This window comes from Zootoca vivipara, chromosome 10, assembly GCF_965207765.1.
Source record: "Zootoca vivipara chromosome 10, rZooViv2.hap1.1, whole genome shotgun sequence".
Taxonomy (NCBI): domain Eukaryota; kingdom Metazoa; phylum Chordata; class Lepidosauria; order Squamata; family Lacertidae; genus Zootoca; species Zootoca vivipara.
In genome coordinates this window covers 30,241,638-30,259,998 of record NC_142593.1, presented here as the reverse complement: position 1 = coordinate 30,259,998, position 18,361 = coordinate 30,241,638, and positions in this window count along the sequence as shown.

Here is an 18,361-nt window from a genome sequence, read left to right as displayed (position 1 = left end):
TGCTTTGGGGGGAGTTGATGACACTTCATGAATCACACCCAATTTATGGCGAAAGTGATCTAAAATTTCATCAAGTTCATACTTTGTGGGCAGTAGACATCGCTCAGAAGCAAAGTAATATTTGCAGTGTGTTTTTATCTCCAGCCAGCTGTATTTTGCAGTTCTTATCATGTTTTGGCTTCAGGGGAGGGGGGGAATGTTCTGTAAAGTAAAACCAAACAACCCAATCTTAGGAGGAAAAAGAATTGAAATATTCCAGGAGCCTTGTGCTCGAAGGATAGTCTATAAATTGACCAAAAAAAGGAGGGGGGGGGGGAAGTCCAGGAAAGGAATTGAAGAATTGCCATGACATTAAAATATAGAGCCCATTCTCATATGTAGAAGGCCAAATGCCCACTTAAAGCAAAACATTCAGTCGAGCTCACATCTAGTCCTTGATTCAGTATCAGGGGAATCTTTCTCAGAGCTGCCCTTGAAACTGAAATGAATGGCAAAGCAATTGCCCAGCTAGGACTTCCACATGCATTTTAGAATATCTACTAAGCTTTTGATTGGTCTTCAGGCCTCAGTCTTAAAGAAATAAACTGGGTCTGTGCCACAGATTAACAAATGTAGAATGTAAGTTGGCATCTGTCTTCTCAAATAGAAATGTTTCAGATCCCAAATTTTGAATAGAGTTAGAGAAATAGTTCTAGGCACAAGAACTGAATCCTAATAAAAATGGATTCTCTCCCATGTTTACATATAATGCAACTCTGAAAAGCTACATTAGGTGCACTAGATTCCATTTTTCCTGGTAAGCTCTATCTCCTTGTGGTAGCATCACCTCTGCTCTGTGGGAAGGAGAAGCTAGGTTTAGAATCAAAGGCTACTGTAGAGCTGGAAAATTTGCAGGAAAGGGAAACCAAAATGAGAATGGATTTAGAAAATAGGGTTGCCATACATCCGGGTTTTCCCAGACATATCCGGAATACTGGAGTCAACAACATATTAAATAGGAAGTCACCTTTAATATCTGAGTTAGTTAGGTCCTAAAAGGGGGCATGATGGCAGTTTATAAACTTATTTTTCTGAGACACAGAGAAACAGTCTTTTCCTCTCCCAAAATATTCAAGCTTCTGGTCACCCAACAAATTGATTGGCAGTAGATTTAGGACGCAGAAAAGAAAGTACTTACTTATTCACACAACTCAGCAGTAACTTAGTAATTCATAGGAATATCGTAGGTTGCTTTCAAACATCTGTCTCTCTATTGTCTACACTGACCAGCAGGGGCTCTCCAAGGTTTCAGACAGGAAACATCTCCAACCCAACATGGAGATGCCTGGGATTATACCTGGGACATTCTGTATGCAAGGCAAGTGCTCTACCACTGAGTTATGCCTCTTTCCCTTTTTCTGCGGAAAAAAGGATGTAGTAGCCACTTCTACTTAGTAGCTTAGTAGCTGGCTTCAAGGGGGTTTGGACCAATTCATTGAAGATAAAGCTATCAGCAGCTTTTACCCATCATTGCTGCATGGTAACACATTCAGAGACTCTTGAGAGTCCCATGGACTGCAAGAAGATCAAACCTATCCATTCTTAAAGAAATCAGCCCTGAGTGCTCACTGGAAGGACAGATCCTGAAGCTGAGGCTCCAATACTTTGGCCACCTCATGAGAAGAGAAGACTCCCTGGAAAAGACCCTGATGCTGGGAAAGATTGAGGGCACAAGAAGGGGACGACCGAGGACGAGATGGTTGGACAGTGTTCTTGAAGCCACCAATATGAGTCTGACCAAACTGCAGGAGGCAGTGGAAGACAGGACAGAGTGCCTGGCATGCTCTGGTCCATGGGGTCACGAAGAGTCGGACACGACTAAACGACTAAACAACAACACATCCAGAGGCCTTGGCTGCAATCCTATGCACACTTGTCTGGGAGTGAGTCCTACAGATTTTCATTATTTTTGAGTAGACATACAAAAGTGTGTACAGTATGTGCCACTTATTACCAGTTGGGGGCCAGGACAACAGCAGGAGAGGGTCATTAATATGTTACTGGGCTTTCCAGAGGCATCTGCTAAGTGACTGTAGAAAACAGGACCCCCTGCCTGATCTAGCAAGGCTTTTGCCATTGTTGTGACCTTTGCTCTTTGATTTGCTTCCTAATTTGGTTCATTTCCAACTGATCGCCAAATCGTGATGTCACCCCACCACTTGCATTGTAAACTAAAGAGCAAGTTTATTCACAAAGGTAAAGGCATCATGTCTGATAAATCCCCAGTCTGGTGAGATCTTTGAAATCTGAAGACAGAAAGTACAAATGAAAGTTAGCAGAATGGATGCATCAAAATGAAATATAACTAGGATGTGACCTTAGCAAAAATCTATTTTTTACCAGGTTTTTTATTTAAAGAAACAGACTTCTTGTTCCTTTAAGTAGAAGTTTAATTCAATAGTGGACACTAGTTAAAATGTTTAGAATTATTATATGTAACAGAACACATTTGATGAAAAAGTAAGATAAATACATGGAACAATCTAAGATTCCGAACTAAGAACATAGGAAGAGGTGTGTTGGATCAGACCAAAGACACATCTAGTCCAGTATCCTGTTCTCACAGTGGCTACCCAGATGACTATGGGATGTTCACAAGCATTGCTACACTGAGACAGAAGTGTGTGCACTTTGAAGACAGGGGCCAGCAGTGGTCACACAATGGGCCTGGGGAAGTTGGAAAAGAACATACAGACTGAGATTTTCAAATAAACTGAAAGAGTATAGGCTTGATTATCTAGTTTCTCCCAAGGTGAGGGGAAGTAGACATAACTAAACCTGGCAGGACCGGCTGTTTATATCCATCAATAATAGTAATTGGATAACCACTTTTGGACTTTTTGTGTGGAAGGGAAAATGAATGTATTTGAGACATTTGGGTCTGAATATTAGGGAAATATTGCTTAGCAGAAGGAAGAACAGTTGGATGTCATCCTGGTGTGGATACTTTGAACAACCTTTTATGTTTAACTGACAGACAAAACATTGGAAGTCCTTTTTATTTTATTTTATTTTTCCTTTTTCCTTTTTCCCCCCTCCATGGGTGTTCTCCATTCTGGGTCACTATTGGGATTATACACACATGAAGGTGATGGTTAGATTGTTTTTTATTGTATTGTATTATGAAAAAGCTTCAATTAAAAAATTTGCAAAAAGAAAATAAGGCTGGTTATCACACAATCCAGAGGCTTTGGGGAGCCAATAAAAGCCTTTCAGGTAGCTGGTGGGTATGCTATGGCAGGAGTTTTTTCACTGCCATTGTTGTAGCGGTGGTACTTGTGGCATACCTGCCAAGTTCCAGCCTGAAAAATAAGGGACTGGACCGGAAGTAGGAGAGCGGAAGTAGCGCTGCTGCCATTTTGGATCAAAAGTCAGAAGTGACTTTTGATGCTGCTGTGCCCAGTTCCAAAATGGCCGCCGCGCCAGAATAAACCGGGGGAAAAACAAAAAAATCTGTTTTTTTCGGCTGGGAACAGCTGGAAAAATGGGGGTTTCCCGGGGAATACGGGAGACTTGGCAGCTATGACTTGTGGCAACCAAAACAATGCATGGGCTGGCAAGAGGTAACCATGTCTTATGACTGCAATTTAATTCTCGCACGATACCCCTGGGTCCTGAGAGTTGTTTCACATTCACTACCTATCAGTAATTATCAGCCTCCAGGACTGCTGTGGAGGCAAAATGGAGTCACACCGCATATGCTACCTTCATTTCCTTGGACAAAAGAGTTTACTTGCGTTTTGAAGAAATTCTCTGGAGATTTGATCATCAAGCTATAGCAGCAAATTGATTTTGATAATTGCACATAACAAGGCTACATTATGTAGCCTTGTTAATGAGATTTTAATTCACCAATTCATCTTGTGAATGAGTGCAAGGAGTGGTAGTCAGCCATAATGCTTTGTTAGATACTGTACACTTATTAGCCAGCCCGTGGTTCATTGTTTATTCAATCCCAGTAGGAAAACCATTTCCCCCCTCCCTCTAATTTCAGATACATGTTCTAATACTCAACCAGACAAAGATGAGTTACAGTGTGGTTCATTTAGTCCCCACCCCACCCCCAGGAACATCACAAAGAACCATGCTGTTCATCTGAACAATGAAAACACCTGCTTTTCAGAGTTTCCCCCGCTTCCTGTTATTTCATACTGCAGGTCATTCCATGGTGACCCATGCTCTAGTAGCCTTTGTTTGATATGGGAGGCTATCTCTGAAGCTGCCTAGATACAGGATTTGATTCACTTGGCTGTTAACAGGGACTGGGCAATGGGAACACATCCCACCAGTAGGGAAATAAATCCATTTCCAACCTTTCAAGCTTGACTTGGTCTGGTGTAACACTGATTGCAGATCTATTCCTTGATCCAGATCAGGATTTCAGAAGGTTTTGACACCTTGGAACATATAATTGTCTGGCAGAGCAAGAGCATTGCTGGAAGAAAGAACACCAGCCTACATGTAGCTATCAATGTATAAGGAAGGAACTCCTAAATAATCCAGAAGCTGAAGTTAGTCAATGGTTGTTGACAGGAGTGAGATCCTGCCAGCATATAACAACTCTGCTCAGAGTACTGAGTACTGGTTGCTGATTTGCTACCAGGCCAAGTTCAAGTTGTTGCTATTAGTATACAAAGCCCTTAACACAGGCATGTCCAAAATCCGTTTCAGGGGCGTAATCCGGCCCGCCAGTCAGTTTAATCTGGCTCGTGTGGCCGTGGAGAGGGAAGTTTTCCTAGGTGCAGTACCATTGTAGCCGTCGCTAGAGGGCGCTGTTTTGCAACCTCTCCTGTGCTCCCAGCATGCACTTTTGTATGATTTGTGAGTTCTGGAACACGGGGTTTTGGGGGGGTTACCTGGCAGACGTGTGACATCTGTCTTAGTAAACTTCAAACATTCACATGTGATGTGTCAAAATTTCACCTCAATCGGTCAAGCGGTTTTGGTGAAAAGTGGAGACACACCCACATGCCCTTTTAACATATATATATATATATATATATATATATATATATATATATATATGGCGTGCTGTGGTCCATGGGGTCACGAAGAGTCGGACACGACTAAACGACTAAACAACTATATAGCTATAGATAGATAGATAGATAGATAGATGTAGATGTAGATGTAGATGTCCCTTATGCAGCAGACAAACAAGGCCCTGTTGAGATGCAATGTGATTTTGATGGCTTAAAATCGAGTGAACGCTACATCATCTACAATGCATCCATTATAAATATTCTATAAAACAAACTATTAAACTGTGATTGATTCAGTTAATGGTATTATAATGCCAAGGCATTACTCTGTCCAGTCTGCAGCTTAGTTAAACTCAGGCTGCAAATCTGTGCCAAGCCACATTGCTTACAGTGGGATTTTCTTCTAAGTAGACAAGTATAGGATTGTGCTGCAAAATACGTAGTGTTAAATAAATTCAATCAATGGGATTAAACAATACTAAATCCTAGTATATTGCCTCAGTTGAGTTCGGTATAGAGCAATTGGTCATCCTTTCTAAAATGGCTAATGTACAATTTATACATCATAATGGAGAGTCTATCTACCCATTCAAAACAACTCTGCATAATACAGCCCCATTATTTTTTCTCTCTTTGGATTGAAGGTAGCAAGTCTTTATATACACCACACATTAAATATATAAAAAAAATCATGCAGTCTATGCACATGGAAAACCTTTCTCCTGATGTGCTAGTTGTCTTAGGGCTGACAATTTATTCACAGGGGAACATTTCAACCTGCAGTCTGAAGTAGTACAACCCCACATAATTATGTTGAATGTCCAAATTGAATCTGTTAATTCCTCTTCTTGAAGCCTACTATTAGGGGTGTGCATTGGCTCTGTATGGTTGGCATCCATCTGTCTTGGGAGACAACGAAGGAGTGTACCTTTGCGGGTGAAATCAAACTGCTGGAAAGTTACAATGTCTGTTGTGGCTGTGGAGATCAATATGGGAGAGACATTTTTTTGTTGCACCTGGGGCAGATGAAGGCATCTGGTTCATAGCTGCCAAGTCTCCCGTATTCCCCGGGAAACCCCCGTTTTTCCAGCCGTTCCCAGCTGGAAAAATGGATATATATTTTTTCCCCGGTTTACTTACCGGCCGGGGGAGGCTCCTTCTGCGCATATCTGGAGTCTCTGGACATGCGCAGAAGCGATTTCTGGCACGGCAGCCAGAATGACCATTAAGATTTCTGTCATCTTTCCCTTTGATTACAGCTTCAATACCATTGTGTTTGTGTTTTTCTGTGATAGCTGTGGTTTGGTCTCTGGTGGCTTATGTCTATTTTTGTAATTTAATGTTTTATGTTTATGTTTATATGGGCTTATAGCCGCAATAAAGTCTTGATTGATTGCTTCCTGTCACATTGCAGACATCTTTGTAACACAAAGATGGTCTGCAAACAGGCCTGGTGCCTGAAGCCAGCTTCTTGTATAGCACATCCTTGGGGATCCTGCCATCTTCCATTCTCTGGACACGACTAAGCTAGCATAGACACGGGTGGGCAGAAGTATCACCCACCAATTCCCCATTAGCTGTAGTCCAGAAAAAAAAAAACCAAGCAGGGTGTTCTGGGGGCAGGGAGGAGGTGGGCCATATTAAAATATTTTCCAACAACAGAACTACCAGAATTGAAGGGGAGGTGGGGGGGGTAGAGATTAACAAATTCTTGGAACAAAATGGATGCTTTGCTCAAGAACACAAATGCTTTTTCATAATGACATTATTTTACACAGATTTCTTACACATGAATGCCATCTTGTTCTACCAGTGTTGCAGTACTCAGATAGCTTTAATATTCTTAAATTTTTGCTTATGTGTAGTACATAAAATGCAGCTTGCATTTTATCAATGAATACAGAATTGAGATGTCATTAAACATACACATGTACCCCTTTTTGTTTATTACTAAAAGAATATATATGTAAAGGAATACAGACCACATTTCTATAACATTTCTTTTAAAAAGAGACATACATTGTATAACTGTTATCTCAACACACACAGCATGGGCTATTTCCCGCACAACGCTGTTTTGATAAATGGTGTTTGTTACACGCTTCTGGACTAATGAATTATTTGACATATAAGGCTGCTGCTCTCCATTTATATTGATAAGCAAGATTCAAATATTTTACAGAACTGTCAAAATAAATATCTTCCTGCTAATGGAACTGTGCATAACACTTTGCTTACTGTGGAGAAGATTATTTTTTAATTAATGTAAATGGAAATTTTCCTATATGACTTTGAAATGGAGCAATGGCAAGCAACATGTTTCAAATACAGACTGTAATTATAATTTTAAGTGAATTTCTGTGCACATAAGGGCTATTAATTGAATCAATCTGCATGTGAAAACACATCTTTTATTTACCATATATTCTGTATGAAGCAGCTGACTTGCAACTTAGTGTTTTAAACACTGAGGCTTCCACCCTCAAACTTAGTTCCAACTTGAAAGGCCTGCTCAGATGTAATGGGAAAGCATGGTTTCTGGATAAGTGAACAAGCTGCAGTCAGCTGGTGGTTCATACACCCCCTCTCCTTCATGTGCTGAAGGAGGAAATCAAAAGAAACTAACCACAGTTCTGGGTGATACCCAAATTCAATGCCGCTTACAAGTTACATTCAACTGCATATTTTCAAAATACAGTAAACAACATTAACACCCTAAAAAAAAACACCAGGATTCTTTTCATGGGGCAGTTGATGGTGTTTAAATGCTGTTTCCATAGCAAATCAAGAGCTGTAAACGTGGTTTGATCCTGAGTTTTCACATATCACCTTCAGTCCCATCATGGAAAGGTTGGGTATAAATAAATATATAACAACAACGTACTGAGATTTAAAGAAATCACAGTTCTCTGAGTTCTGACGTCATGGGGAAGTGTGAATATTTTAAAACTAGAAGCGAAAGTTCCCAATTTCCTCTGGTGCGAACAGGAAGTGGAGCAGAGTTCTCATAATTCTAGAACTTAGGGAAACCCAGTGCTGTATATTGGAAAATTCAGGACAAAAGAAAGCCCTTCTTCACTTAGTTAACTTCTGGAATTCCCTACCAAAGTATGTAGGGATGGCCACCAGCTTTGATGGTTTTTAAAAGAGGATTGGACAAACATAAAACATACAAACCTAAGCAGTAATGGTTAGTAGCAGTTGATGGCACGGGGGTTCAGGGGTACTAAGGGAAAAGAGGAGGAGAGGAATGGGATGTTCCATTGCACAAGCGAAAATGCTCATGTTTACTGAACTACTGTGTTGGATACAACCCTATATTTCTTTCAAACACTGCCTTATACTAGGCTGGATTCAATTATTCCCTTCCCACGAATGGATTAAGTTTCATTTTAAGAAGCTAACCTTTCAACCCATCCCAATATCTTTTGCTTGTCCCTCCATGGTGTAAACAGGTGACAGGTTCAGCTGATATTAGCTGAACCTAGAACTGTGTTCTAACAATATGTGCCAAATTTCATTCCAATGTTAGGAGGTTTGAGAGAATGGTAATGCTGAGATTGTGAAAAACAGTGTGCATATTGAGGACACAGCCCTGCATTTCATGTGCAAACACCAGCTTGACCCCCTCCTTCATCAGTTTTTAAGAGGGCCAGACCAAACGTAAATTGTGACATCCAACTTGGAGACTGAGACAACAGAATAAATGCTGGTGTGGAAATTCAAAAATTCAAGTCTGAACAACTGCTTGATTCCAATACTGTATTCATTTACAAGGAGGTGGGTAGATCAGAAATGATATTTCTCAAACATTGTGCTTTACTAGGATATCATTATTTTGCAAAGTATTGTTTTGGAATTTTGAACATTTATTCTCTCCTTGTTAAGAAAATTGCAGCATGTGTCCTCAGTGAAGTCAGAATATATTTACAGTAAAAATAATTGGCAATGTCTATTTCTAACCCACTTCCAACAATTCCCACCACCACCACAAAAAGGAAAGAAATCTGAGCTGTCAGGGAAGTAAATCCTTATAGCTCAGCAGTAAAGAGATGGGCATGAGTTATAAAATTATAATATAAAAATGTGCATAATAAAACACAGAGTGTGTCTATATGTAGTCTAAATATATCTAAAGGTATTTGCCAGACAAAGCTAAAAAGAAGAAGAAACCTCAGCTTGCTGGCCTTTTATTTACAAGCAATGCATCATTTTCCAGTGATACTTGTTAGCTAAGTTGCTTAGCATTGCCTCAAAATATGTAATCTTGTCAAATGAGCAATATATGTTTAACTCACTGCTCCCATTCTCTGCCCAAGGCAGATTTTTTTTTTTGTAAACTTACATTAACAACAGTCTAAACAGAAAATAATTAAATTTAGCATTATATCCAACATTGCAGCTCTGATGGTACAACAGACAACAGAGCTCCCTCTCCCTCTCCTGCCCCCTCCACTTTACCCAAGCACCCTCAAAATCAGCTCCAGGGGATTGGGAGAAGAACCTGGAGCAGATTTCGTAATGTTTCTGGAACTAAGAACAGGCACCAAGAATGAGGAACCATTTTATTTTAAAAAAACAACCTTTATTCAGAAGAGCCTCTAAGACCCTCTGCTACAACTGAAACTAAAGGTCGAAGGAGTTGCCCAGGTTATGTGACTCCAAGGCAAGTTCTCAAATAGACAAGTCCTTAATGCTAAGAGGATGTGAAGAAGAAGAAGAAGAAGAAGAAGAAGAAGAAGAAGAAGAAGAAGAAGAAGAAGAAGAAGAAGAAGAAGAAGAAGCAGCAGCAGCTATCATTACAGATTTTATTTTGGGGAGGAATTGAAATCTCCATTGTACTAGCGGAACTCTGCTGTCGCAGCATTTGCTTACAACCCAATATATACATCATAATCACTTCCTCCTCTCCTCCAATTCACACAAAGCAACAGGGATAGGAGAATATGTTAGTGTGTTATTTCCACTAATATATGTATACTTTAGCATTTTTAGGAAAATGTGAACTTGATAACTTTGCCTTATCAAACTAACCTGAATGAGATCTGAACTACTTTGATCTTCCAACTTTGGAAGCTCCTCAGGATCCTTTCAAAATGGAAACTTCAGGGTTTTTAAAGCTTCTGAATCCTGATATTTCTTAAAAGTGCAAGAAGATAACAGCACATCTGTCCACTTAATAAGGCACAGTTTTTGCATCATGCTAAAAGCATAAATTCTTGGATCTGGGTCTAGAACTAGCCTCCTGAAAATGGAAGGGAACTTTTTATTTATAGAAGCTTTCTGATCCAAGAAAGAAGCTTTTTTTTCTGCCAACACCTCCCTCTCACTGCATCTCCCTATGTCCCCTGACAATCTGCTTCAGGGGAAACTCTAGAATGGTATGGGAGGTCACCTTTTCCACTTTGCCCAGTGGCAATTTCCTGAGCAGAACAATGCTCACAGGATGCCTTACTGGTGGGAGCAAACTCTATACCAGGGGTGGGAAACCTCAGGCCCAGAGGCAACATTTTGCCATGCAGCTCTTGCTATCTAGCCCTTAAGAATCTCCCCAGGCCATGCCCACTGTTCAGCCACACCCTTTATTCCCAATCCAGGCCACTCACAAACCCTTCTTCACATTGACCTGAAGGTGCCCTTGAACTTCGAACCCTTGGTTGCTTGGATGGAAGAATGAAAATGTTGTGTGAGTGCATGTTGGAATTCACCCACTGTACAAAGATAAAATTTACATTTGTTTCTCTGCGTCCAGGAAGATGCTGAGATAACCAAGATCAGACTGAAACAAGTTTCCTACCCTAGTTCTGGACTCCACTCTTAGAGGGCTGAAGGCACAAGAAAGATGCTACGATCCCTTAACAGAACAACTGCAGAGTTGAAACTTGTTTGATGAGCTCTTTTTACATGTATTTAAAAGTTTTTGTGATGTCTTCGGCAAATAATTACTTCCTCAAGGTTAATTCCTTTACATGCTTAGGCACCATTCTTGTAATAATTATGGAAATGAAACATGAATGTCAATGATAATTATCTCATTAAATTGGTTTTTACGCTAGAGAAAAAAGAGATGATGTTCAATCTACAAAATAATGCATTACACTATTTAATGCATTGACCCCTGGTTTTTGCAGAATAGGAATAAAGAAATTCTGACATTAGTGTAATCTTAGAGAGCAGAGGCCTATTTTGAACAAGCCATCATTGCAGCCATCCACTGTGAGACTGGAAGGCAATTCCATTTTCATTATCTGTGGGCGGAACAAATAAAATAATTATGTCAAGTATCCTTCCAGACAAGAGACGAAAAGGGGAGAACATTATTTAAAAGCATCTTTTAAAAAGCCCTAAATAATTTATATTGCTAGTTTAAATTTCCTGTATGTTTTCCCCTTTGCCAGAGTGAGTTGTGTACAATGAAACACCATTGAATTAGCTGTTTTAAGTCCCATTTTCACTGGGTGGTGTGCAACTAGCTTGTCCCACGTGCACAAAAATTTCTGCTTGTGCAATGGAACTTTCTCTCCTTTCTTCCTCCTATGTACCCCTTAAAACCACTCTGGGGGTTCTCCTAACAATCTGGAGTAGATTTTGGGAGGGTATGGAATGCCTGCGAGGAGAAGAGAGGGGGAACATTCCAAGGAGAAACCCTTGTCCTGGCAAGGTAGTTAGATAGTGCCCACTGAATGACCCAAAACAAACCCTAAGCTTGCAGCAACAACAACAACTTATTTATACCCCACCCATCTGGCTGGGTTTCCCCAGCCACTCTGGGCAGCTTCCAACAAAATATTAAAATACAATAATTAATCAAATATTAAAAGCTTCCCTAAACAGGGCTGCCTTCAGATGTCTTCTAAAAGTCAGATACAGTAGTTGTTTATTTCTTTGACATCTGATGGGAGGGCGTTCCACAGGGTGGGCACCACTATCAAGAAGGCCCTCTGCCTGGTTCTCACAGTGAGGGAACCACCAGAAGGCCCTCAGCTGGACCTCAGTGCCTGGGCAGAACAATGGGGTTGGAGACGCTCCTTCAGGTATACTGGGCCGAGGCCATTTAGGGCTTTAAAGGTCAGTACCAACACTGAATTGTGCTCAGAAACGTACTGGGAGCCAATGTAGGTCTCTTAGGACCAGTGTTATGTGGTCTCGGCGGCCGCTCCCAGTCACCAGTCTAGCTGCCGCATTCTGGATTAGTTGTAGTTTCCGAGTCACCTTCAAAGGTAGCCCCACATAGAGTGCATTGCAGTAGTCCAAGCGGGAGATAACCAGAGCATGCACCACTCTGGCGAGACAGTCTGCAGGCAGGTAAGGTCTCAGCCTGCGTACCAGATGGAGCTGACAGACAGCTGCCCTGGACACAGAATTGACCTGCACCTCCATGGACAGCTATGAGTCCAAAATGACTCCCGGGCTGCGCACCTGGTCCTTCAGGGGCACAGTTACCCCATTCAGGACCAGGGAGACCTCCACACCTGCCCACCTCCTGTCCCCCCAAAACAGTACTTCTGTCTTGTCAGGATTCAGCCTCAATCTCTTAGCCGCCATCCATCCTCCAACCACCTCCAGACACTCACACAGGACCTTTACTGGTTCTGATTTGAAAGAGAGGTAGAGCTGGGTATCATCCATATACTGATGAACACCCAGCCCAAACCCCCTGCTACAAATATTTTCAGAGGTAAGCACCTATCTGTGTAATTCCCTCCTTAGGAAAGTGCATATGGTTCTGAATTTACTGGCTTTTAAATGGATGTTTGATATAGAAATCAAATTTCATGATGCTTTTTTTAGACATGTGGTTCTCTGTGTTGTGGCTACTGTATAATGTTATACCTAGGAGTAAACCTTACTGAATGCAATGGGGCTTGCTTCTAAGTAGACTTGCGTGGGCAATGTTTTATTTTTTCATTATGGGTTGTGTGTGTGTGTGTGTGTGTGTGTGTGTGTCTGTGTGTCTGTGTGTCTGTGTATGTGTATGTGTGGTATATAAGTTTTTTATGTGAGTATTTGCTGTGAAAGTCAACATCATTTGAAATAAAGTTGCTGGGTGCTGCTTTCCATTTATATGCAAGAACACAGACTACCAAAACTATTTCTGAATGAACAATCTCTTGAAGGGAAACAAATATCCCTGAGGAACCATGCCTTAAATATTAGAATTCTAGGTTAGCCTGAAAAATCAGAGCTATGAACCAAATTAAAAATAAAATTTTATATGAAAATATCAGTAGGGAAATTGTCTCTCTTCTAAATTTGTGGAGGAAATTTACAGTGAAATCCTATGCCATGTCTGGTCAGAAGTAAATTTGTGTCTAGGATTATAACCCTAGAAAAAATATTTCATGGCTTTGAAATTTCAGGCAATGCTTCTCTTCTTAAGGTGAATTTTCCTTCTTTTTAAAGGTAAGGCATTTAAATTTGTTCTTCTGAATCTAGGAAATAAGTCCCATTGAATTAAATGGAGCTAGATAAAGGCATGTGACACTAGCCATAGCATCACAATGCTTTTTACTGTTAGTTTCCAACAAACAATGGCACAGGAGGAATAAATGTGTGGAGTGCAATTGTAAGCATTTGTAGCCTGTCTTGAGAATCTCGCTGGCCATAAGCTGAGAATGTATTGATTTCCTAAAGGAGATAGATAGCTGTATTATATTTGAAGAGTTATAGGAATGATCCTACCATTAAAAACAGCAGCCACCACCCTCAAATAGTCTTGCAAGCTGAGATCTATATTGATTTTCACTATACTATTTTGTTATTTGAAACCACTAGTACACAGCAGGACATGGATTCAAAAATGAAGATGTTTTCCTAATGTGATACAGGTAGAAAACTATTTTCTTGAATATGGGAGTGTAGAAAATGGATACCAGTTGTAGAAGCTTTTGATTTTACCAATAATAAAGTGATTGGCGAGCCATTTCCCTTCCCCATGGAAATGGAGTTGTGGGCCGGTCATGAGCTCGACCCGTGCAAGGGGGATGTGGCTAGCCCCAGCGTCATAGGGAGTCCCCTAGACCAACCAATCCGGCCGGCCGGGGGGGCATGGCTTACACCATTTAAGCTGCCGATGGAGGAAACTCACCCCTTTCTGCTTCTCACTCTCACAGTTCTCCCTCCCTCTCTATGGTTAGGCTCTTAATCATTTGACCTAGCTGTGCACCTCGGTTGGTCGCGTGTTGAAGGGGCCTGGTAGGATTGTTTTTCCACTTGGCAAATTGGCACCAGCCACTTGGTTCTTCGTCAACCTTGTAGCAAATTGTTACAACTTTGTAAGGTTTGGCGGTTAGGCATTGGAGTATTTGGTTGGAGGTGATGGAAGGTAGTGGCTATTACCTACCTCTCCTATTTCGAGGATATTCCATTAAAGGTATCTGGGGGGGGTGGTCCCATCCGGAGTCCAAGCGGGGGCTAGGGCCATGGAATGACCCCTATTGGCGACCCTGGAGGAGTTACTAGTTGATGTACATCGGCAGGGCTCCCCCTACTGGTGGTTCTGAGACTTCCTGCAGGCAGGCAGGAGTCAGATATAGTCAGTTTGGTTCCAATGCCTAAGCCAATACCACTCACATTCTGTAACCAATAAAGTTGTGACTGTTTTAGCCCATTAAGCTAAAATACTTGTGTCTAGTGTCTTTATTCCAACAATGGGGAGGAGTCGGGACCTTGTAACACAATTCACGTGTAAAAATATATTGATGCTCACCAGGCTTGCTTTATTGTAAAACTGCTTTAAATATCCAGTGGTATATAAATCCCAAGCCCCAACAGGAATCAAACTTCAAATCTAGCCGAGGAAGTCCCAGGGTGCCATTCCAGAGGCAATGTCAGCTGTTAGCAGGCATATAACTATGAGGAACTCAGTCAGACTCTGGTTTCCTTTTATCACTTGATAATTGAACTAAATACTGCAGTTCCGCTTTCTGACTACCTATACCCACCACAGTAGACAGCAGGCCAGACATGCTGCAAGTGAAACATCTTCATCTGGTTGTCAGACTCCTTACAACAATAATAATTTAATAACAATATTATTTCTATGCAGCCCATCTGACTGGGTTTACCCAGTCACTCTGGGCAGCTTCCTGTAAAATATATAAAAGCACGATAAAACACCAAGCATTAAAAACTTCCCTGTACAGTGTTTCTGGGCAAACTTCTAGGATTTCCCATTAGAAATCCACCTGGCAATTGAAAGACTTAGACCCATCCTCTCTGAGAACTCTCATAATCAGGAATTCTGATGACTATGAAAATGAATACAGGAAACGTAATGGAATCTCAGGCTAGATTTAGTTACAGTTTAAATGATATAAACATTTTCCCTCTAGTAATCCACTCCACAGAAAAAGCTGTTTTATTGAAGCACAGACTCAGATAAAAATATTGGGGGGGGGCACTCTTTACTTTGTAGCTTATTGGTTAAAAATGGTAATCATTCTCATAAACATTTCATTGTATCATTTGGGAATAGTGCTGAAATGTAATTGCGAGGTTTCCTATTACAAAAGATTAATCTCTGGTGGGTAGTAGTACTACATCTCTAACATACATCAGGATATCATTATATTCAAATGCAGATTTATTAAAATGGCACATCAGTGTAATATTTTGGTTCCTTCTTCTTTCTTTTCTTTTTTTAAAAAAATAGGAAAGCTTGAGATAAGTATAGTGGGAAAATTAATTTGTGTTTCAAGCTTCAGAGATAATATTCCAAGCAGGATAAAAAACAATAGAAAATGGATACAAAAAAGTGAAGCTGGCATGATACTGTAGAGCAAGTTTAAATGCAAATCATTTCATGTATAAAATAGTCAACCCGTTTTACTTTTTACTTGTGTTTTCTGAATGTCAATGTAAAAGGGAGTGGGGATACTTTTGTTCAGCACTTCAACACTTATTGCATGAACAGGCGGAGTCCCCCAAAGCCCCAGGCGACCCCCTGAGCGGAATAAAGATGCAGGACAAGATGCTATGGGATTCAAATTGGCCACAACTTTATTAAGATTCAGATGTAGGGAGACCTTGGCTCAGGCATTGGGCGTTATCCTCCCCAGTCCCCAGCTGGTGTTCTGGGAGGCGGGGTTATCCACATGTATAGGGGTTGGGGCTGGCTCTGGAGAACATATGTTCAAGCAGAGAGAGCCCGCCCCCTGTTCTCCGCCGCTGGAACGGGGAAATGACGACGCCTATTGGCATGGTCAAGGCTTCCCCCAATACCCCGATCTTGTTGCCGCAAAGGGGGTGAGGTCTCTGCCTCACGCCCCTCCCTCTAGGAAAATCGCCAAAGAATTCCAAGGCCTGACAATGCCAAAGTTGTGACATATTGCTACGGGAAAGGCAAAAACTGCCAATGCAGGAAAATTCCTTTCTGACCCTTCAACAGCGGCCTTGACATAGCAGTGCCTGTGAACATGTAGAGAAAAGGTTAACTTGCAAAAGAACTTGAATGAGGGTGTGGAGGGAGGGAGAAGCTCTGGAACCAACTGGTGCTTGGAGGTAAGATTCAAATTCTATCATGTGAGCCGGACAGTCCCTCCCGTTACCTGGCCATCCCCTGGCAACACCTCCCCAGGCAGGATTGGACGCTAGGCTTGGGTAGGCGGAGACCCTGGTCAGCACTTCAACACTTTTTCCTGTCTGGTTGCATGGAGGACTTGGAGAGAGTCACTGTCAATCCCCCCTTATGGCTTAAAAGCATGGGTTGTATACACCAGGAGCCCTGCATTGGGTATCATGGGCCTAGTTTTATGGAACTCCCTTCAAAGCACCTGGAGTAATATTCCTGGAATATTTACAATGTTTACAACCTGGAATAATTACAATTATAAGTCACGATGTAGTGTGAGTCTATTATTTTTATTTTTATTATTTATTACATTTATATACCACCCTATATGCACAGGTCTCAGGGCAGTTCACAACATCATATCACAATATAAAAACACAAAATATATAATAAAAATAAAAGCAAGAATAAAAGTTATAGAGGAACGTTTTTGCATGGCACCTAATGGTGTACAATGAAGGTGCCATTCGAACCTCCCTGAGGAGACCATTCCACAAACAGCAGGTTTTCTGAGGAAACCATGGCAGTGGGGCTGTTGGGGGGAGCACTGCCATTACTGTGCCAAAGCAGGGTTTTGTTTGTTTGTTTGTTTTTAAAGGGAAAATAACAGTAAGGAGAAAGCGGCTTTTCGGGGTGAGCTCTCCACTCCTCTATTTCCGCCCCCCCCCCCCAAAAGCATTTTGACTTTATGCCGCTCAAGTTCACAAATTCACAGCGTAAGTTTCATTCCAGTAATATTTTTGACTACTGTTTCAAGGATGCTTGAGTCCAGAAGGCCCTCAACTGCAATCCTTGACCATTTACTGGGATACAAGTCTCACTGAAATGTTTGGATCTCTTCTTCTCCAGGTATCACCTCCAAGAACAGAGTGGTGGTATATGAATGGCAAGCTTGCTATAACTAGCTCATCATCTCAAAATTGGTCCCCAGAGTCGTGACTTCTGCCTCCAGGATGACAACTTTACGAAAATAAAAATAAAATAGGCTTGGTGTGACAGACAGTGATCTAGAAGTGAGAGGAAAACATAATAAAAAAAGGAGTTGATTAAAAGAATGGGCAACAGCTGTCAAGAAAAGCACATTTATTGATAAATCAGTCAACCTTTGAACGAAGACAAACTGGAGTGGTAGAAAGTAATTGAGGCAGTCAATGAAATAAACAACTTAGCATTCCGAACCATCACACACATCTTGAGCTGGATTCTCATTAAAAAGATGGGATTAGATCTAAGAAGCAAAGCTGCAGCACTAGGAAACAAAGAGAAATGTTTCCCATTGATTAATGATTTTAAAAAAAATAAAAATAAAAAGACATCTTTTTTAAAAAAGAAGTGTGTGTGTGTGTGGTTGTTGTTACAGAATTCATAATCAAAGATATGTGCCGCTCGATATCAGTGTGACCCAAATTTGGCTATAATCTACGACAGCAATGCTGTGTTACAGTTTTTCAATTTATAATGAGGGCCTCCAATATATTAGGCATCTATTCATTCCATAGTGGCTGGATGTACAGTATGCTGGCCAAATTGCTGCTGGGTTGACATTTAAGTGGTTAAGGCACACTTTTCCACTCTCCCCATTTCACATGCTCCCTTCTTCACCAAAATCTTGTGAATAATAATCATACTCAGCTGACTGTAAGCAGGCGGAGATCAAAATGCATGTGTGAACTGACCTTTAAAATTAAGGGAGAGTTGTCCAAACCATTTCATTTTCCACCACAAACTCATTTTGTGTTGGATTTTCTTCCTCAATATCCCCCTGCCT